This window comes from Lonchura striata, chromosome 1 (assembly GCF_050655825.1).
Source record: "Lonchura striata isolate lonStrDom1 chromosome 1, ASM5065582v1, whole genome shotgun sequence".
In the NCBI taxonomy this organism is placed as follows: domain Eukaryota; kingdom Metazoa; phylum Chordata; class Aves; order Passeriformes; family Estrildidae; genus Lonchura; species Lonchura striata.
Window position 1 is genome coordinate 65574447 of NC_140703.1, and position 23192 is coordinate 65597638.

The window sequence follows — 23192 nt, forward strand, 5'->3', positions numbered from 1 at the left end:
TAACAGCAGTAATCTGACTCAGCAGCGTGTTCTCCAAATTAATCATCTGTATTCTCTTTGCAATCAAGAGATATGTGTATCTCCAGGGGGTGGTTCATCATCCCCTAAATGCTGTCTAATAGAGACAGAATGAACTACCCTCTTGCAGTATTTATTTCTCTCCGTCATCTGCAGAAACTTCTGTTCAATTACATGCTGAAAGTAGCTACTTAGCTAGTGTACTAGTATTAAAGTAAAACTGGTCTCTCCCAGTAGAGCTGGATGTACACCAAAGAAAATATTTATAGACAAAGACTTGCAAACTTGCTTTGGCTTTCAGAACACCTTTTATCTGGTTTCCTGAGACACTATTTCAAGTAATATATTATATGAGAATATTTTACCAGCAAACATATTATTGTGGTGCACATACTTGTGTGATCCCTGCCAAACAGCAGGCAAAAGCTTGGCAGTTGGTGAAGTCTGCAAAGTCCAAGGCTGTCTCTAAGAAATTGGTTTCAGTCCTACCCCCTGAAGAAGTCTGGAATTGTTATCATCCAGGTCAGGGGGTGGGAAGACCGTTGTATGTCTCTGAAGACCCGTCACTCCCTGCAATTTGCTGATACTGAATTCTTACATCCTTACCCACAGAGAGCAGGCTGGCATTTGTTGATGGAAAATATTTGCTGGGATATTACAGACAACATGCTATTTTCCAAAAATCTATGCCCTTTTAGTGATTGCAATTCAGGCAGAAGAAGAGGATAGCTTGGTTATATAGTATGCAAATGGCTCACCACACTCTTGTTCTTGATAACCTTGATTCTGTCTGAAGTAGTTATTGGAAAAAGATTACTATTATCTTGACTTCTAAGCCATCTGTCCTTAATCCTCCAGCTAGTATTTTTATTAACACATTTTATTTTAATCTATTTTAGTTTATTCTATTTTACTGCATTTCAAAACAAGTGAGTAAAAATCTATGTCAAAGAGACGGTTCACAAAAATGGATTATTGCATTTTAAAAATTTATTGTCTCTATTATCTGTCTGGAATTTAAAGAACTTTCCATACCTTGGATTAATTAATAAATTTTTTATGATTTCTGAATGCATGTTAGTGCTGCGACAACCTAGGAAGCACGACTGTTTCCACTACTACAACCACCATCGCTGCTTATGTACTTTGCTGTAACTAGCTCACATGAATACCTACCTGGGTTTTCATTATATTCTTATAACAGTCGTGGAAATAGCTCATGCACAGAGAGCTCAGTTTGTAAATGACATTAAAATCATCACTATTAGAATCAGTTTAGAAAAGAGATTTAATTTCTGTGTAGTCTCTTGACTTTTGAAAAATTTTTTTACTGTTGTTGAAACCCCAAAACCCAAATATCATCATATTCTTACTCTGAGCTGTTGAAACTTCTTTCTTAATCTTTTTTCACAATCAACACTGCTTTCTTTTTGGGAATTATATACACTTTCCATGTAATATCTGATAGACTTTGAGGAAAATCTTCTCAGATATGTTTTCTTGGACTTGCCAAGTTTTATTCCAGTGAAAAATAATGTAAAAGAAACTCTTAGTGAGGGTACTTGAAAATAAGTATTACTATTTTATAAGAGGTGCTCATCTTGCTTCCCATTTTTCTTAAACTGTGCACACTGAAAGCTATTTTCTAGCAAATTGAAACTGTGTTAACTTCCTCAGCCACATATTTCTTCTGTATTCTTCTTATTCCTCTTCTTTTTCCCTCCTTGTTATCTTGCCTCTTGGCTATTTCAGATAACCAGTGTAATCCTGCTCATTCAAAAAAGTAAGTTCTGAAAAGCAGTGAAAAAATCTCAGGTTTATCAGTCTTCCAGTAGGAAACCTTATAGTACATGAAGCTTCTGGATCTCCTTAGCTTCAAAGTCATCTGCCAACCATCCTGGCCATCCCATGGCTGTACTCTTTTCCAGGATCTCCAGTTGTGAGGAAGTTCATGCCCTAACAGGTCCCAGCAGCCCAGTGGACCTTTTCTTTTGAGATGAAGAGTTTTTGGCATTCTTTTTCTCCATCCCAATCCCTGACCTGTCCTCCTTCTCTTTTTCAGTCCTGCTTCTTCTCTCAGGGGTTTCATCCATGTGGTGCACACCGAAGGCTTGCTCTGTGGATCCAGATCTGTGCTCAGTGTTCAAACTGCCGTAGCAGCAGCTCTCTAAATGTGGGATAGGAAAGCTACTGGCTGAGCTTATCCCATTAATTAAGAAAAGCCCCAAACATGTCTAAGAATTTTTCACAGAGGTTATTTTGGTCTTCCAACAACTAATCTGCACTTGAGGCAGATAAAAAGACATGAGTCTCATGCTTTTAGTTTTTGCCAACTTCCTCTTACTATGCTTTAGAAGAAAAACCAAAACCATCACAAAACCCCAAACACCAAGAGAGCTTCAGAATAGTAGCTTCACAATATTGAGGTTTTTAGTGGTAATCTCTGTAGTCAGTTCCCTCCACAGACACTCCTTCTTTCACCAAAGCTTTCCTCCCCTTTTGCCATTTTCATCCCTAAAAGTCAAAAGCAGGGAAAAAGAAAATAAGGCAGTTTAACCAAATTATGTCATTTGTCCAGAGCATCATACTGTTTTACAAATAGTTGTGTTGCTACAACTGAAAGGTCAGTGACCTGTGTGTCAAAGGCAGGAGAAAGGAGAGAATTTCTTAAGCTGATTCTGCTGCCAGAACCAAAGTATTGTGAAACTGTCACGCTGTCACATTCTGTAAACACTTTCTTCCAAACATTAACAAGTGGTGAAAAATCAGTGGAGAAGGCAGCTCCAGACCAGAATGCTTTTGAAGGCTTGATGGTAGCTGCAAAGGGTTGTGAGAACCACCCCTAAGACTCAGCCATAGGTAGTCTTTCAGTGCTGTATTGGGACAACACAGATTCTGATAATTTCAGAGCAAAGTCACAGCTCACACCAGTTCAACAGCTGCAGAACTGAAAAGTGTGAATTATATTCTTACATACACACATGACCACCCAAGTGTGGTAATCCTACTGGTTGGAACTGTGCAAATGAGGCTAACATCTGACCACAAGGGCATAAGGACTGCCAGCATATCCAATTAGGAGGATAAAAGTAACTGCCCTCCTGGATCACTAATTATTTTCAGTGCACACAGTGTGATGAAAACCCTTCCAAAAGTCAATTCCGTATTACAGCAGTTTGATTTACAGGTGGTGCAGAATGGAACATTACCAAGTGCATTGCAATTAATTATGCTTTCAAATGTACCAACTAAATCTGGCTGTGCAATTAGATAAATAATAACTGAAGGGAAAGGTTATATTTTGGAATTACACATTAGAATAGATAAATACACCTTTTGCCTTAGCTTCTTGTTCCTGTGTCAGGCATCTTGTTATGGAGCCTTGTCTTTTGCAAATAAAATGCTCGTGTAAATGCAGTTTCCATGTCCATTTCAACGCACAAGTGTCATTTTCATGCACTCAACATAAATAAGCCCTTCCTTTTATTTATTTGTGTATCTGCCTCAAATGTCAAAGGGATGACATTTCAACAAGATAATGACCAAGCAGCAACATCAAAGAGCCTGAGCTGGTAGCCTCTGCTCTTTTCAAATAATATTGACTCAAGCTGTAGATGCCACTCATTTCACTCCAGGTGTGCCAAAGTGACCCTTGCATGCTGAGAAAGTGGGTAAGTGTGACTGACACATTCACAAAAATATGTAAAATTTCTCTGTTTTGGTCTCCAAATTACCCTTCCATTTATTCTTCAATTCTTGAACACAGCCAAAATTTTAAAATGTCCCCCAGATTCAAAAAGTTTGTTCAAGAAATTTGTTTTCAATTTGTTCAACAAAAGACCTTGGAAGTATAATTTGAAATTATTGGTTTAGCTCACACAGTTTGAAGCAGTCAGAGTAGTTTGGCATCCTTGGGTAAAGGGAATGCTGCAATGATGGGAAATTATATCCCTAATACCAGGCTCTTTGTTGGTTGATTCCCAAGGGAACTATTACTTTTTTAAACTTTTTTTAATTATTCAGAATGTGAGCAGCTATGTTAACTTTAATCCAGGTAATAGCAACAAGGGATTGACATCATTTCCTGTCACCCTGGTAATTTTGTGTCTTGGAAGGGCTCAGCCACAAGTTGGCTGAAGACGAGCTTGAGCAGGCAGGAAGATTGGTGAGCAGGGGGACAATATTCCTGTAGCTGAAAAATGCTCTTGGATTCCTGCCTACTCAAAGGAGCATCAGTGGATAATTGCGGAAGCACTGGAGTAGGTTGCCCAGAGAGGTGTTAAATGCTTCATCCCTGGAAACATTCCAGGTGAGGCTTCTAAGCAATCTGATCTGGCTGAAGATATCTCTCTGCTCATTGCAGGGGCAGTTGGTCTAGACCGCCTTTTAAAGGTAGCTTGAAACTCAAACTATTCCATGATTCCATGAAAAACACTCCCCATGGGCTTTGGGTGAATCCAGAGTCCAGATCCTACTCTTAATAATAAACTTAATTCAGTTATCCACACTTTCACCATGCCTTGGATGGGCTGTAGCAATTCAGATGATCTGGGAATAGAGGCCTCTAGCCCTTTACAGAACAGAGCCTTTGCAGCAGCACAGGCTGTGTAGAGCACTTTGGACTTCATCTTCACATTCTCCAACATGTCTTTGCATGGATCATCAAAACAAACTCAAAATCTCCTGCTGAGGCCCGAAAGAGTACTGAGATTGACTCCTCTGGAGTGCCTACTGCCCACTGACTCCAAGCATGAGATTTATTGTTCCTCTCTTTAGCTGCCTAACAACCAGGCATCTGGAAAAAGCCAAGTCTTTGTAGTGGGGAGAGGAAGAGGCACCTGCTCTCTTTGCTCCCTAAAGAAATCTGTCTCTCCCTATGGGCAGTTGAAAGAGCTCAATGGAGGTACCAAGCTTTTAGATGGATCAACTGAGGAGAGAGGATTAAATCCCAATGGAAGTCAGTGTGAATTAAGTGCCTAAACTTGCCCTTTCTGGATGTTCTTGAAGGTTGTTTGAATTGCTAAAGTTCCTAAGTGGTCACCCTTGTCACAGATTTCACTCTGCTGGAATAATGTAATTCCTGGTCATTGAAACAAGCTTCAGCTTGTTATCTGAACATCTGGAATGAATTCCTCCAGGAATTAAGGCAAGTCATGAATCACACCTCCTTCTGCTCCAAGTGTATGGTCCAGTTCTTTGCTAGGTCATTTCTTTGGCGATCCCTATCATAAATACACAGCAGTGTGCTGATTAAAAAATAAACTTGTAAAAGTGCCTATGCATGAACAACCAAATAAGAGCAAGACAGAAACCTCCAAGCCCAACAAACAAAAAGTCACAGATTTCCAGTGTGAGACACTCCATGGATCTCACCTGCAAAGAGGATGAAAAAGAAAACATCTCAGGACAGATATTAGTGACGCTAAAGGTCTGATGGGGAGTTATGTATGCACAACAGAAGAACCAGTAAAAATGGAAGAGCCAGTGAAGATGGAAAGAGGCTTGACATCTCTCCAAAAAAATGTGAACTGACCTAGAATTTGCATGAATACTTGCAGAGAATGTTTTTCTTTACTTCCAGGGCTAGAAGCTGTGTCAAGATCTTATATTTATAGCAGGTTTGTTTTTTGGTTTTTTTTTTTGGTTGGAATTTGTTTGTTTGTTTGTTTTAAAACTAATTATTTTTTAGTTTGTTTTAAAACTATTTTTTAATCAGTAGCTTAAAGGACGTCTATATGATTCTGTATCTGTGGAATACACTTGCAGGATGAAAGGTCTGGAAATGCATGTAAGAACCTTTTGGGTGCAGTGGTAGCATTTACCATTCTCTACCCAACTGCAGAGAAATTGGCATGTTTCTAATATCACAATGAGCAGAAAGCTCTGGTTGTTTAACTGCCACCGAACACTTCACTTTAAAAATGGATAGATTTGGAGCATTTCCCAGATGTCGCGTTGTCACTTCTGATTGACACACTAGAAGAGGAAGTCAAACAAGGAAGTGAGTTCAGGAATGGCGAGGGTGTAGTGGGTCCCTCTTACTTGCAGAGAGCAGCCAGGAATCTAGCAGCTGGCTGGGGGTCTGTGTGTGGGGTGTAGTCAGCCTGTTGATTTTGGGTGCCTAATTTAGATGCCTACTTCTTTCCATTGCCTATATAAGGAATAGAGTCTGGCAGCCATGGAGCGTGGGGAGCCCGAATTGCCCATCAGTGTCTTACTAGTTGTCATGGCAACGCAGGCAGGCACCTAGAGGAGATGGTCTGAACATGGTCCCGACTGACTTGCAAATACACACCACAGCTTGTATGCAAGTGAGGCAGCTGTACTGAACACATCCTGGCTGGAGTTCACGCTCCAGCACGCTGACAACTGGAAGGAGCCATGGTTTGAAGCTGCCCTTTGCGAGCCCCAAACAACAAATTTTTGTCTTTCCATCTGGTTGAAGGCAAACTCAAGCATGGGGGATACATTGGTGCTGCAGGACGCAAATTCTCCACCAGCATGCCTCTGAAGCTGTGTCACTGCTGGGAGAGAAATGAAACTGCTTTATTCATGGGACACACTCAACATGGGGAGATACCCTCCTGAAGACAGTGCTGCATCCCATGCCTTGCTTTGTCAAATTACAAGATATGCTTTAAGCTCCTTATGAAATTGATCAGTTAATTAATCAGTTTATCTGCCTCTGCCCTACATTTAAATTTAAATCTTCCTGGCAATTCCATCCAAATCTCTTAAGCTGTGCTGAAAAAATCAGCAAGCAGAAAAACCACTACCCTGTAAATTGCTACTCAAACAATAAGGTCAATTTCCTTTATTGAACCATTTGGGTTATTTGGAGATGCTCTTGCACCTGCAAAGACTAAGTCCACTCTTATTGGAACAACTGTGCAAGTGAGAAATTAGGTAATCTCATAGTGATCCAAACTAGGACTAGGCATTAGCAAAGAGTCGCAAACATTCAGAATTAATTCCAATAATGAGCTGAGATTTAAAATCTAAATACTCAGTTTCTAGCTACATTGCAAATTCATCCCCAGAATCTATTCTGTATTACTTACCACCTTTTGCACCCTTTGACAATAGTAATGGATTTTTAATACACTCAAAAAAAAGAAAAATAATTACATTTCAAGTACTGTTAGCAATGTGCTTGAGCTCAGCTAGGAGACAAACATATGGAAGCTGCTAAAACCCAATCATTTTGTTTTGTGCAATGGTATATTTGAGGATAGCTCTGAAATTCAGAGCACAGGCTCAGGTCAAGGCAGCTCAAGAAACCTACCTCAAGTAGATCTTGAGCTCTGATCTGTGCTTATAGCCATTGAGGAGCCTGCATGGGTCTAGGGGATGCTATAAACTTTGCTTTGCTGCTTGCTTTGGATCTCACTTCTTGCCTGTACAAGAAATACATTCATCTGAACCAAAAGGTAGTCTCTAGTTATAAAGTCTGACATGTATATGCTTTTCAGAACAGTTTTTCAGCTATTAATTTTCAGATCATCATTTCCAAATGATGATCATGCATGGATCAGGTGAATGTGTTGCTGAAGAATGAGATGCAATTTGATGTCTCTCAGTTCAGGAAACAGGGATTAAAATTGTTCAGGCTAGTACATGTAGAATTTCATAAGCCTGTGGAATATTTTTGTCTCTTTCCTGCATATAGATACCAGTTTTGATGTTAGCAATTTGGCTTATTAATAACTGATTTACATTTCCCAGACAGAAAATTGCTATCTGCCACAAATTTATAAGAATTTCATATTGTAAAATTCTCTAGCACAGTGAATCCTTTGTGATTTAAGCACAAGGAATTTGTGATTAAAATTTTAATATGATCACTGCAGTCTCCTGAGATGCTTAAGTACAAGAAAATGTTATTTCCTGCATCTTAGAGTTTATTGTGATTGATGCATTTAAATGCCATCAATGGGATTCTGTCTGCTCTGAAAACTAAACAAAACAGAAAGTCCTGCAAAGCAAGTAAAGAAACTGAAGGATTTTTTGGTCTCTGCTGAAGCATGAAGATTAACCCACTGCCCAGTATTGTCTTGGTTCAGCTCTGAATTGTCAGAGCAGGCTCTACAGTTCACTGCAGAAACTAAAGATAGGAGGGGTAAGAAAAAGACAGGTGTATGGTTCCATTCTGTTCCATGGAAAAGCAAGGTTTGCTGGATATTGTCCAACTTACTTGAATAAATTGATGAGCTGGTTTGCTGCTTATATCAGCTGTTAACTTAGAGCAGGGCCTATGCCAGTAGCTGGGGCTGACGAGTGGCTGCACTGCCTTCCTCACAGCCCTGCTCTCTGCAGAGGGGTTGGTATGGGAGCTGGCACTGGAGGTGATCCTTCCTAAGGGAAGGTCTCCAGCAGGCAGACCTGAAGCCTTTGCATTGCTGAAGCCATGTTAGTGCTCTGAGGACATGCAAATAAAGGCCAGTTAAAGAAACTGAGTGCTATTCAATCTACAATGCCTTTTCTCTACTCATCCATATCTATCTATTAGTCCTATTGTGACTGGCTCAAACGTAGCCTTTCTGGGAAACTGTTGGAGGATTTCCTATCCACATCTTATTCTTGGTGAGTACATGTTGTTCAAAAACTCAGAAAATTTGGCTTGCCTTCAGCAGCATTGTCCTGCCTGTTAGGGAGATGGCTGGAGACAACATTTCGGTGCACATTCAGTGTTGTTATTGACTGTGGCAGCACCCACTGGTGTTGGCCAGGACTTGCAAAGTTGATATGTAAGTGCACAGAAAACTGAGCAGGCTCCTGTTACCAGGCCTGGCAGACCTGTGCTCCAGGGTGAAGGCACAGGATTTAGCATGGTCTAGTGACTGTCCTTACAGCTGACCTTGTTGGCATTTTCCCTTGTTTTGGGTTTGGCTGGCTCTCACAAGTGGGGTCCCCACTAATTCCAGAGTATGACTCATGGGACAGCAGAGACTGTTATGCATGAAGCCCTTGGGGAAGGGTGTTTAACTTGATAAAAGCAAAATCTTCTCTGTCATGTGCTTTTAGAGCTGCAGATAAATCCTGGGTACTTTTCTTTACTACTAGAATCCAAGACCTTCAGGATAGTTTCAAAGCTGCATTTAGACAACTGTGATCACTGTTGAGTCCCTGCTCCTGTGTAGCAGCTATAACTGGATCAAATCTTTTGATGAAGCTGGTCTTGTAGGAAATGTATTTTTCCTTTCCTTTTCCCAAGTAAAAAGTACCTGTCATGTTTCAGATGAAAATAACTCTCTGAAGTTCAAAGTCCCTTTTTCCTGACTCTTTTTCCCTTTCTTTCTGCAATGGCAGATGGAAGCAGGATGAGATGTGTGACCACAAAGGCTTTTCAGGTTTTGCCTCTTGGTCAAAGAAGTGTGACCCACAGTGCAGTCCTCTTAACATTTTTGACTAGTTCTCCAAGTTGTGACTACTGTAGGACCATGCTGCAGACTTGCAGAGTGTCCTTGAGAAAGATCAGGAGCAACATTTCTCAGGCACAGAAGGATAATGTGGGTAGGGAAGGGACTCCCTGTTCTCCTATCATGTGAGCTATGTCAGGGTGGTGCACAGAATCAGGCTAAGCTGTCCTGATTGATGATTGGCTAATGGTCAGATATAAAAAACATTAATTTCCACAGGCTTATTGACTTTGTACAGCAAAGATGAACTTGGAAAGATGAACTTACACTTGCAAATGTTGTTTTCTTCATCAGACAAGTTTTTTAACAGCCTTCTTAAGTCATCTTAATGAACTAAAATGGAAAAATAATAATCTTCAGCTTGGAATCTGGTGGCATCTGCACTGAAAAATGGCACTAGTTATTACCTGTTGACTACATTTGAAGAACCTGAATATGGTTCTAGTTAACTTCAAGTATGCTGAAAATAAGCCAAGGGTTTAATTTTCAAGTCACATTATCATGGTCATGTCACTCTCCAAAGTATCGCTAAATTGTTCCTTTATTTTTTCCTTTGCCAAATAGGTAGGAGAGTGCTTTGCTGTCTGGAAAAATGCCTGCCTAGAAGTAGAGGTCCAGATCTTTAACAAGAGTAAATTGGCAAAACCCCACTGATTGTAATGGAGCAATGCCGATTTTTGTCAGTTCAGTATCTGGCCCATCAGATTTTCAACTGTTATCACCACAGGCAGAATTCAAATTGACACGGCGTGGGCTAACATGATTGAGTGCAGAACAGGCTTCCTGGTTTCCTAAATTATTTTAATAACAGAAAGAATGTAGATGGAATGCCAGGCTAAGATCTCTACTTGGAAAAGGGCCCAGATTTTATTCAATTTTTTTTTTCAAATAAGCCTGTTCCAAAGTCATTACTTTTCCATTATAGAGTTTGTCATGACATGGTCCTCAGGAACAAGACTCTCAGATTGCTTTCAGAGGTGCAGAATTCCACAGCTTTAGATGGGAAGTATTGTCTTGAATAGGTCCTGTAGGATAAGAGGCTTATGGAAAGAGAGAAGGAGCCTACACCTCTCCATAACCTGTAATAGATCAGCTTCTGAATCCATCTCTGACAGATATCTGCTCCAGGTATTGCATTTCCAGTAGCTCTGGTGGGTCACTTCTTCTGAACCACCAAAGCCACCTGGCATCCTGGAGTCTGCCAGTTCCCAGGGATCCCAGTGGTCTCAGGATGCAACCCATCTGCACAGGCGGATTTCAAGGTGTTTGTTGTGCAGCCATGACTGCCTGATGGTGCCTGTGAGAGTCAGGGACACTCACCTCTGCCCTGGGTGCCTGATGCCCTGTGAGGTGGATGGCACAAGGAAGGATGTGCCCACCTGATGGTGTTGTCCTGGTGGGACAGAAGGAGGAAGCGTTATCCACTCCGAGCTTCAGGCAGAGGTGCCATGGCAAAGCAGCTGTGAGCCAAGCCCCCATACGAACAGTGTGGGCTCCAAAGAGCGTGGGCGGAAATGTCTGTAGGAATGGTGGTAATCTACACGTAAATAAATTTGCTCATCGAAGGAGCCAAATTAAAAACAAAAACATAACAATTTGATTTTTCCCCCTAGGGAAAGGAGTTGTGTTTTTCCTCACTTGAAAGGATACTGACATTTTTCTTTCATCTGCCTTGTGTCTGAACAAAGGTAGCTGATTACTCGATATCTCAACTCTGATTTGGGGAATATTTTTTTATTGCTATTAGAGATTAAGAGAGTGGTAAAAAAGTCTCTTTTGTTAATTAGTATGTCTCCTTCTTCTTTTGACCAGGAACGTAAAAGTATCCTTTTCTGTGAATGTCATCTTCTCTCTGGGCTCTTGTACTTTAATTTCCTAGATGTGAAAAAAGGAACAGAAGATGAATTAGGTATTGAAACAAGAAGATATGAACATGACTCTCTTCTCCTATAGAACTTATTCTTTCAAAGAGAAAAAAACTTTTGTATCTAAGCAAAACAGAATAAAGTACTTTGTGTCAATTTTAATGAATAAGATATTTTTATCATTCAAAAACTTTATTTGGGAGAACAAATTTCATTGAAAGACAATTCAAAGTCTTGGTGCACTTACTGTTCCTGTGTATTTTCTGTTCTACCACAGACTATCCCAGCAATCTGGCTTTACTTCTCAAGTTATTAACCTAGGGTTTGTGGTTTTGGTGGATAACTAACTATTTTATTATGCCTAACACAGCAGTGCCTTGATGTTTAATATCTTGCTGATACACAAATATTAAGTTACAAAGGCAACGTTTGGTATCTAGATGAAGGGGTCTTAGGTGAGATGATCTTGTCTACCTCTGCTTTCAAATACACAAGGATTAGTGTGAAAAAAAAGAAAATTCTCTTCTTGATGAAGGAGGGAACTCATACATTGCTAACATTAAATTTCTTGGATAGTTGGGGTTTTTTTCTTTCTAAAGGTTTACTTGTATTCTACTATGCTTGATGGCAAAGGGGTTTTGTCTCATCCAAGTTTTGTCAGTGTATTTCTTTCCTACCTCCTGCTCAGTAGTGGCTGAGCTGTTCTGAGGTTAAAATGATCAGTGCTAAAATGCTACTGGTGGTGTGGGAGTAGGACACACGTCCCTTGGCACTGCTGACCTGTCACCTGCTCTGTCACTGGCCTCCTACACTACCAGGCAGGTGTAGTCACCTTGGTCAAAGGGCTGGTGTTTGCACTGCTAAAGGATCATGCTATTTCATATTAATTCTTCAATTCCCTGAACCATGATGAGTGCTTTTTGGTGATGGTAGCATTGCCAGTTGTGGCAGAGATCATCTTTGTGGTGGAGTCAGGCCATTCTCAGGGGTACCCCAAAGAATGTGGAACTCCATCCAGAATTACTGCAAAACTGCTTTTCAGCATCTACAGATGATAAGTCTTCACCCTCCCATTCTCTGAGATCAATGAGGTTTATGGTTTTTTCTTCCAAAAGGTTGGGCTTGGATCTGACCAGTGTTCATCAATTCTTCATTTTTCTCCTTTGGAAGATGCTGACATAGGTATGAAGACCTGAGCTGGGCACCTGACCTGAAATGGGGAAAGGCACAATCACCACTTTCCTTGGCTGCACATCCATTGGAAGCCCCTGTGAGTGCTGGACTCCTGGATTCCAGGCTTGATGTGCTGCTCATCCCAAGTCCAGGGTTTGTCCCACTCATCCAAGGGCTTCTTGTGACATCCTCCCTAGTAGCCAGAGCAGGGAGTGTTCACAGCAATGCTGCTCAGTAAACACACATTTAATGGAAAAAAACTGAGAGACTTTTGTTGGAAATTTTTCATGAATTATTTTTATTTAGGAAAACATGATATCATTCTGATGGCAAGAAAACAAACTGACAGGCCAGCTTTCTGTAATTCCTAAAATATCACCTCTTATTTTTCATCTAGTAATATAAAAGAAGAAAGTGAAGAAATTGAATAGCCAAGACCAAACCCTATGTCTACTTCTTAGCTTTTGCATCTTTTTCTGCCTTTGGTCAGTGCTTCTAAAACAAGGAAGATGAAGATAGTGTGCAAAAAAGCATGTTTTCCCCTTGAAATGTGAAAACTCAGAAAATGAAAAAGAGTAGCTGGGTTTTTTTCTGATTTTAAAAACTACATTTTCTGGGGGGAAAATGTCTTTTAAACCAACCCTCTATTTTTCAGTGAAGACATGCAAACCAGTTTGGCTCACCACATTTCATGGCTCAGCCTTCTCAGACCACAAATTATAGATGTCATAACAAATAGCAAAAATACAGCAGAACATAATAAATTATATATGCAGAGACACAAGTGCAGTCAGTCATATATACACAGGCATCCATGTGTGTATATATAGTCACCTGTGTGTGTATGAATGTGTCTGTATAAATATATCTCTGCAAGTGCACAGCTATGTGTGTCTGTGCACAGATGTATAGTAGATGTGTCCCTGCTTGCAAGCCAAGGAAGTCATGGAGAGGTTCTGCTTCAGGAAGGTCTCCTTTGTCTATTGGGGAGATACATTCCCATGCAATGTTTACCTGTGATTGTTTCTGTTTTTACTGGCCCTGTAAAGATGTTTTGACCAGAATAAAATCTACCCAGCAGCATGGTGAACCTGCATTTCCACCAGCTGTTTGGCATATTTGTTACCTGTGTGAGGAAATCTTGACAGCTTTGCATTTCATAAGGGTGTGGCAATACAGCCTAGGAATAACTCTTGGATTGTGATACGAAAACTCAGTCCTTAAAAGTGACCCTTTCAGGTAAGAGTGGAAACCTTTCACACCTGCCAGGACATTTCATCAGGCCACAAGGAAACCAGACAAAGGAGGGAGGATATATAAGTAGCAAGTTCCTCCCATTGAGAAATGCCACAAAAGCTGGAGTAATGTTTTGTGCAATGCTGTACAGCAGCCAAGCAGAGACAGTAAAGAGGAACTCTTTATTTAGTGGGAAAATAAGTTTAAGTTGAATTGTCCAGTTGAATTTATGTTTTGGCTGTTTTAGCAGTTAACCAGTGCCCATACATAGTCTTGAAAAAAAAGGCTAAGTTAGTCTTGCATACAAGGTGGTCTCACACTGCCCCCAGTACCAGAGCAGCAGTCCAGCACTAATTCAGATACCTTTCTCACTTGGTTCAAGGCAGAGGGAGGGCTCAGGTGATGGCCCCTGCCCTCCTCACCAGCTCCTCTCTATGTTGCAGATGTCTCAGTTCCTCACCTCCCATATGTGCTCTGGATGCTGTCACATGCTGGTAAAAGCTCTTCATCTTATGAAAAGGCTCTATGGGTTTTGTTGCAGGCAGGTAACTCCTTGTCAAATGAACAGGGGGGTTTCTTCAGGCTGCAGCCCCCATGCATGAGATGTGTCCTGAAGAACAAATTTCCCTGCTCCTCTGCCTACAGCTGTGCTGACTGCAAATGACATATCCTCCTCATCATCCTCATTTTCCTAATTCCTCCCTGGGACAGCCAAGCAAAATGTGATGTGGAAATCTTTGGCTGAACACTGAGTGACCCTGTGTGTCCTCCCAGCCTGACTCTGGACTCATGGGTCTCTTGGCAGGGCTTTTTCTCTCTGGTAGTGATGTGTTTACACTGCCCCAGTTCCAGTGCAACTTCAATGGCAGTTCTGGGATGTCTGCTCTGCTTGCACCATCTTCAAGCCCACCCTGCTTCTTTGCAGCCACTGTTTAAACTCAGGCTAATTGTAATCCCAAACACACTGCTCTTAAAACAGCAGCTGCATCTCCTTTTATCACTGCAGGGATGTCTTACTCCTAAGGTAATGCCTTCCTAGATGGGTTTCAAAGACGTAGCTAAACGATCAAGAGAAGACTTTATGAGGCACTGTCAGAGTCTGCCCTCAAATAGTATGATTTCAGGCTTCCCTACTACTCCCAGTTTTGAAGCAGTTAATTTGGTTTTCAGTTTGGGGCTGTGATAGCTGACCTCCTTTCCACACTGCCACCCCTCTGACTAACACAAGCTCTTCAGACAGCAACAGATTGGGAATGCTGGTCTCTCTATGTCTAGATCCTCCCTTAGCACCCAGCAAAAGGAGAGATAGACTTTGCAGCATGATCTGCAATGTGCCTGGCTTCTGATGGCTGAAAAGCAAGTGGAGAGATGAATTATCTATCCACTAACATATTCAATTCCAGAGGCCACAAGTCCCTTTACAGGTACATCTGTTTTGATAGGGGATGGACTAGATGACCTTTAAGGATGCCTCCTAATACAAACTATTCTATGATTCTATGAATGTACCCCTAGAATGAATGGCCTTCATGCACAGACTGGTTTGCAATGCTGTTATGGTGTGGAAAGGTCCTGTGTCAAAAAAAGCTCGCTTGATTAATTGTATTTCTGCATTGTGTTTATTTTGTACTTTTTGTGCAACCACCCATTGTCAGACATTGTCAGAGCATTTGGGGTTCCCCCACTAAGTGGTGTGCAAGCCCAATTCTTTTTATCCCTGTTAAGTATCAAAGAGGAATGTGAAATTCTATATGGTTTCAAGACACTCGTTGAAAACTATTTTTATTGCTGCTAAAAATATGCCTTTATTTTGTGATAGGAAATAACTTCATTCTGGCTGAGCAGCTGCTCCAAGTGATCTGTAAACGTGCTCTGAGCCTCAGGTACAGAGCAGTGTCCCATGGCCCCTGGTGTGGCCATGCAGAAAGCAGTGAAACAGCTGCTGGTAAGTTTGACATAGTTATGACCTTTTTCCTTCCAGCCAGTTGTTTTACCTACTGAAAAGGAGTTCCTGTTTCCAGGCAAATGCTACAGCCACCAGTCTACCCTCCCGTGTGTAAGGTAGGTGCAAATGTACTGGAATAAATCTGAATGGCCTAGGAGCAGCAAGGCAGGTTAATCCCAGACTTGGCACTGTGTGGGTCAGCTGTGTGGGTCAAGAAAACAGGAGTTCATAGCTTCAAGAAAAAAATGAAAATAATATTCATCCTCATCTGACATTCAAAGTAAGCCTCCCTTAGAAATGTAGGTCAGCTGAGCTTTCAGGAGAGTCTCTGTAAGGATCTTCATGAAGTGGCTGAGGAGGCCTTTCCTTGACCAGAGAGCACTTGGAACAGCTGTGTGCTGCAGCAGACCAGGCTTTCTGGAGAATGGGGAATCTGACTATTTCCACCTTTCTGACTTATTCTTTCCAGCAGGTGTCTACTATGGCTTCTCTCTACTCCCACATTTCTCAGAGCAGGCACCTGTGGCAGCTTTGGAGGAACTCCCACAAGCACTTAAAGGTTTCCTTGTTTCCCAGCTATGCTTCAGGATTACCCAGAAATTCAGCCCAGTCAGGTAATATATGGGTCCCATAAGAACACTTTCTATTCCATGCTTTTAATAAGTCAGAAATTTAGAGTATAGTCAGATACCAGCAAAGAGGCAATGCTGGTATTTACCTGAAGTAATTCATGACACAGTCATCTTCTTAGGTTAGTAGGAAGAATTTTCATTTATTCTACAGGTGCTTTATTGATATTACTGGCTGGTAGAACACTAGTTTTATTAGTGGAATAATCAGGCTGTAGAGTCTCATAAAAGCAGAAAACATACTTAGAGCTCTCTTCACTGAGGGCCAGTTTGGAATGTGATGTAAGTGCTGGGTCACACTTGGAAGTCACTTAGTTTATCACACATGCTGGATGTGCCAAATTTGTAAAGTCAGCTGGAATGAGTGGTCCTTTTAATTAACTTAATGCTACATTTCTCTCCAAAACAAAAAGATAGTTTTACTCAATTGAAAGTGTTCCTAACTACCATAGGCTAAGTAAAGATATCTTTGTAAATATTCCTTTGTTGAAAAATATCTAAGCAACTCCCAGCTCCATTTAAACTGCTTTTATAGGTTAGGTGGGAAACACTGCTTGTGGTGTTGAAAATTAGATTTTCAGATTTCTCATTAGGTCTGTAACACTTGTGTTTTTAGAGATTTAAAACAGTTTGTTGTTTCCAGTTTTGCATTCTGAAGGGGATGAGCCTGCATAGGAATGTCATTTGTGTCGTTACGTGGCTGGACCATGAACCTTACAACACATAATTTGCTCTACATTTCAGTGACAGCTCTGATGCAATAGAAAAGCCAGAGGGCAATACACACATTGTATGCAAACAGGAAAATAACTTCTCCTGGGATCTGTTAATAAATGGTAAATGGCTTTGCTACAGCCCGTGTTCAGTGATAACAGGGTGCTGAAACAAGAACAGTACTCAGAGAAAGGTTCTTGGCCGAATTAATTCTTTGTGAGTATGGACAGATTGAAGGTTCTACATGCCTGCTCAAAGGCAGAAATCTGTCAAAAAGAAAAAATGGGAAATGAAGAGCATCAATAAGCAGCCCATGCTGTCTAAGATTGAGTGGCATGACAAGCCTGGTGTAGAACAATAGCTACTTAGGTTTATACCTGTTTATAAATTAAGTTACTTACAAACTACAGATAGAGGGAAAAGTAAACCTGGCTTGAGAAAATCTCAGTGCTTCATCTTTGGGTGTTGGTAAGATTATTATTGTTTACATTGGTTCCCCTTGCTTCTGGATCATGCTATTTAGTGACCTTTGAGGTGGCACACAATCCCTGCATGGGTGCTCCTACATCCCTGAATAAAAGAGGGCAGGGAGTAAACCAAGGATCAGGTCTGACCACCCACACTGCAGAGAACAATCTGGGAACAACTCTCTCTAGGACTACTCCCTGCCAGACCAGTGTTTGGTAAGGTTCCTCCCCACTTCCCATACTACCCATCCCAGCCAACACCATCCCTTCAGTACCTGCAGAACCTTCCTCACCTCTGGGCATGCAACACCTCCATCCACCAGGTCTGTGCTATAGAAGCACCACTCTGTTGACATCTGGGACAACCCTTGTGTTATCCAGTGGGGCACCAGGTAGAGCCCAGGAGACGCTCACGGCCAAGCACTTGTTGGGGTGGTGACAGGCAAGCTGTTTAGGGGGTAGGGACTGTTAGCAGCCTCTGCATGAGCCAGACTGTGCCCCTTGGCCTGGCAGGAAGCAGAGATGTCCCTCATGAATTTATTTATTTATTTATTTATTTATTTATTATCGTAGCTTTCATCTGTCATTCTTGTGTCTCATTTGAGCTCTCTGGCATGGCTTCTCTCCTATGAGATGAAGATGACATCTGTCATCTGCTGCATAGGCAAGGGCAAACCTAGTTCCATGCATCAGAGAGTTGAATGAGAAAGGAAAGGATTAAAGTTGCTCAAGCAAAGATAAATCTGGCATTTTTGAATTTTACAAGTGAAACACTGTTCTTGTGGTATAAGCACTGTTGTCACAAGTGCTTTCCCAAGCAAGTGCTGAGTATGAGACCAGGTCATACACTGCTTGACCAAGCAATGCTTTGTCTTTGATGAGCAAGTGCTGTTGCTTGAGTCATTCTGAAACAGACAAAGGAAGCAAGAGAGAAATCATGAGGGAGGATGCAAATCAGGGGTATGGGTCACTGCTGGGTTCCCACAGACTCTGTGCTCTTGGGCAGGTGGCTTTGGACATCCTTTTCTAGAAATGTACCTTTCATGCCTGCTGCAGCTTACCTGGGGATTTGGGGCCCAAATAACACTGAAGTGATCCCTCTTTCCCATGGAAATGATAGTGTGGGAGGGCAGAAGAGATTTGCTGCACACTCCACTCTTGCCCCAGTATAGTGCTAGGATGTAGCTGGGGTATATATTTGAGTCTGGGTATTGTGGAGAGACACATTTGGTGTGATAGAGGGAAGAAGGAAGAAAAGCCAGCTTGGTTTTGCTGAGTCTCTAGCTGTGGTACAGCAAAAGCCAACCTTCCTCAGACAAGTTTAGTGTCAATGATGGTCACAAACTTGGGAAAATTTGCTTTAGTATAAAAACAACACTAATAGCAATCTGTGCTTTCTGCTTCCTTCCTTTACTGCTTTGTTAAAAGGTCAAGGACAAATGTTAAAACACTAAAGAGTGTGCAGCAAGTGTTTCCTTCACTCAATTTCACCCCTTCAGTGTGTTTAGACCACTTTGTGTTAACCTGAACGACTTGCCAGAAGATGCTGCAGTTTCTGTGATTAATGGAAGACCTGCTTAGAACTGATTTATGCAAAGATTTTTGGTTTAAACTGAACAAATGGAAGGAACATAATTTAGTTTTATGAGCTTTGACAAAAATAAAAGCAACATTTACAGTGTTTATTTGGTAAAGAAGTTCTGGGTTTGAACCAAGAGCGCTTAGGTTTTGGCCGTTTTGAGGTTGCAGTTTTTCTGTTCTTGAAACCTTCCATTTTTCATTGGAAAAGTTGATGTCTTCTGTGCAAATTTTTGTTAAGCTGAAAAATCCCCTTTCCTGGTATAACAATTTCTTGGATGGTCTTCCTCAGAGGGGATCTACTGGCAGGTGCCCTGACGCAAAGCAGGAGGATGGGAAACTCTGAAGGAAATACTTGTGTCTCAGATGCCAGCAAGTGAAAAAAACCCTAAAATATCACAGAATCATAGATTAGTTTGGGTTGGAGGGGACCTCTAAAGATAATTTAGTACAACCTTCCCTGCAATGTGCAGGAACATTTTCAGTTGCATCAGGTATCTCAGAGCCCCATCCATCCTGACCTTGAATGTTTCCAGGGATGGGATATTCACAGTCTCTCTGGGAAACATGTTCCAGTGTTCCTCATAATTAAAACTATATCTTTATATTTAGTCTAAACCTACTCCCTTTTATTTAAAAACCATTACCCATTTTTCCACACCAACATGTCCTGATAAAAACTTTGTCTCCACCTTTCTTATAAACCCCCATAAAGTATTGAAAAGATGCCCAATGCTTCCATCTTTTCACCTGACAGACAGTACATTACTCTGTTCCCTGTTCTTCAGCTGCTCCACTATGGCATGTAGCTAAATACAACCTGTTCGAGTGCTTCACCACCCACACAGTAAAGAATTTCTTTCTAACATCTCACCTAAACCTACTCTCTGTCTGTCTAAAACCATTCCTCCTTGTCCTGTCACTATGAAAGTTGTAGGAAGTCTCTCTCCATCTTTCTGGTAAGGTCTCTTCAGTGAGGCCACAATTAGGTCACTACATAGCCTTCTCTTCTCCAGTCTAAAGAATCTCGATTCTCTTACCCTTTCCTAATAGGAGAGGTGTTCCAGCACTGTAATAATCCCAGTGATCCTTCTATGGACTCCCTCCAATAGGTCCATGTTGTCTTGAGTTGAGGACCCCAGAGCTGGATGCAGCAGTGCAGGTGGGGTCTCACGAGAGCAGAGCAGAGCAGAACAGAGCAGAGGGGCAGAATCCCCTCCCTCACCCTGTTGGCCCCACTGCTTTGGATGCAGCCCAGCTGGACATGTTTGGTTACCTGGGCTGTGGGTGCACATTTCTGGGTCGTGTCCAACCTCTCACCCACCAGCACCCCAAGTTCTTCTCCACAGGGCTGCTCTCAATCTGTTTATCCCCCAGCTTGTGTTGATACCAGGGGGTGCAGCACTTCGCACTTGTTAAAACACATGATATTCTTTCCTGTGGGCCCACTTCTCCAGGTCAAGAAGAGAGATTCCTCCTGGTTTCTAGACCACTGTTATGCAGGCCTCTTCAAAGGAAAGAGGACTAAATCAGTCACTCCAGATTTTCTGCTAAGCTTGCCTGTACTCATGATACTTTTCCCATGATCCTTGCAGATATTGAACATAACCTACTGCAGTGAGGGTGGATCTGTCTTGCACCTCTTTTTATGCCCTCTCTCCTATCTCCATTTTATCCCTGTGATTCCTCTTCAGGCCTCCACTGTCCCACATGTCCAGGGTGTGGAACAAGAGAGATGCAAAAATGGTCTAAAAGGTCTTGACTGCTGGGAGAGGTAAACCCAGACTGGGCATGATTTAGAAAATACCATGGAAGAAAAAGACAGGGACAGGGCTGAAAACTACACCTACAACCAAGGGGCTGTTCCAGCGAAGAAGAAGGGCTGGTCCCTTTTTAGGTGAGGTCTGCAGGTCTTTCACTTCTTTTTCTAATTTTTCAATTCACAGTATCTATCTGGATTGAGATGCAGTCCCAGCATTCAGATCCATTTTTGTGTTCTGCCTCAGATTCACCACTTCCTGTGTAGATGCTCCTTTTCTGTCAACAAAAGACTGTTGCCTGTGGGATTCGGGTTGGCCTTAGTGGTCAAGGAAACCAGTGGTCTCCCATGGTTTTGTTTAGATGTCTTCTGTTGTTGCTTTGGTACTTACTTCAGAGATGATTGTGGCATATGACTCAGACAATAGGGTCAGTCCTCTTGTTTAAGGGTTTTTAGGGAATAAAGAGGTGGCAGATCTAGAGAAAGAACCGATAATTTTTATCTATACTACACTTTTTATACTTTCTCTCCCTTTCTTATTTTTCAGTAATTTTCAACATTTTGCTTTATCCCTGGTTTTGTTGGATCAACTTACCAACAGACACGTGTGATATCTGTGTGTCTTTCATCACCCAGTGCCAAACAGGCAGCAATGTAAATCCGCTTGCTGCAAGAGGGGCCTGTCCTCACCTGGATGATCACAACTGCAAGGGAGCATTCTCAGCCAGTACAAATTGCTTCTCAGGAAGACTGGGGAACATGTGGTGCTACCTCGTACCTTGTACCTCATGACAGCTGAGCCATCATGCGCTGTGTTCCCAAGTGCAGCTTGTTGCCTTTTTAGCCTGTGGAAATGTGCTGTCTGCAAGAGGATTTAGGATAGCAGTGGTTACTTCCAGGTTCTGGCTATTGACTCAGATCCTTGATGTGTCTGGGAGCAATAAATTGACTGAATATTTCTGCTGTCTGCTGGATGGCAATCAACTGATTCTGCACTTTGATCATATCAGATGTGATTATGTCCACTTGACTTTGAATGTTTTTACAGACACAGGTTTCATCTCTGCCTGGTGTGGCATTAGCATTTTCAACTTGTCTGATTTTGAGGTGGGAAATCTGCATGTGTCCTTTAAGTAAGAAAGAGTCTAGGCTTGACTCTCTGTCTTACCATGGCGATAGTCCCACAGAAGAAAAAATCATGGAGTAAAGGGTAGGGTAGGAAGGAGGATGAGGGCAGCAAGCCCCTAGTGACTCACAAGGAGGAAATTCAGCCTATGCTCAAAGCACATAGTACAAACCTGTGCTGTGCCCTTGAGATCCGTGTAACTGGCTCCTGCCCTATGCCCCTCAGCCCGGAGCTCATGTATTTGCAGCACAGCCTCTCTGTCACCACTTCATGCTAAGGCAGCTGCTCTGTTGAATCATCACCTACCATTTAAGATCAATTGAAAGAGTCCATCCAGGGATATGTTTTAAGGAGACTTTGGTACCTGTGTGCAGGTGAGGATGAGTAGCTTGGCTGCCAGTGTTTACCAGCCACCTTCTGCTACTTAGTCCTGTTGCATGATCTGAAGCACAGAAAATGCATCCACTGTGCTGCATGGGGTACATGGAACAGGAATCTCAGATACTATGAAATTTAGGAGGTCTCGAGGGTCTTTAGGTAGCCTCCATTTTCTTCTCTACTCAGGTATTTGCTCTGCTTGGTTGCTCCTCCAGCACCCATGGCTGGAAAATAATGAGTTTTATTCAATCAAAATGTCTTTCTAGACAACCTTTTCAGAGGATCCTTTGGGTGCTGTTAATGAGGAGAGAGATATATTATTATGGTAATTTTTTTTTTCAGAAAAACAGAGTTGAACTCTAAAAAAAGAGAAGAAAACACAGGCTGAATATCACAGGGAGAAAAAATTCTGGCCATGAAACTTATCTAATCTTCCAAGAGAAATGGTATAAACCTTATCACATAGGACATTAAAATAGGCAACACAGAACATTAGAAAAAATGTTGTTGTGAAATTCCCTTCACTGGCAAGTAGGTGGACTGTTATTACTTTATGTATCTTTTACATTTATCAATCCTTCTCAGAGCTATCCTCTGCATCCTAAAGAAATATCCTTTGGCTGCTTTGTCTCACAAGTAATTAAGCAGAAATGAGTATATCACTGAGTACATTTCAATATATGTCCTCAACTGGCTGGAACTCAACCCGGGGATTCAGGATCTGCTTATAATTAACATTCCATAGTACGACTCCACACCCTCTTTTTGTCTCCCTAATTATGTGTTGGAAATGCACATTTCTCCAACCATTAGCGATTTCAGCAGAGACGTTTTAGCTGGGCTTTAAATTGCCCTCTACCTCAATTTAAATATTCCCTGTTATTT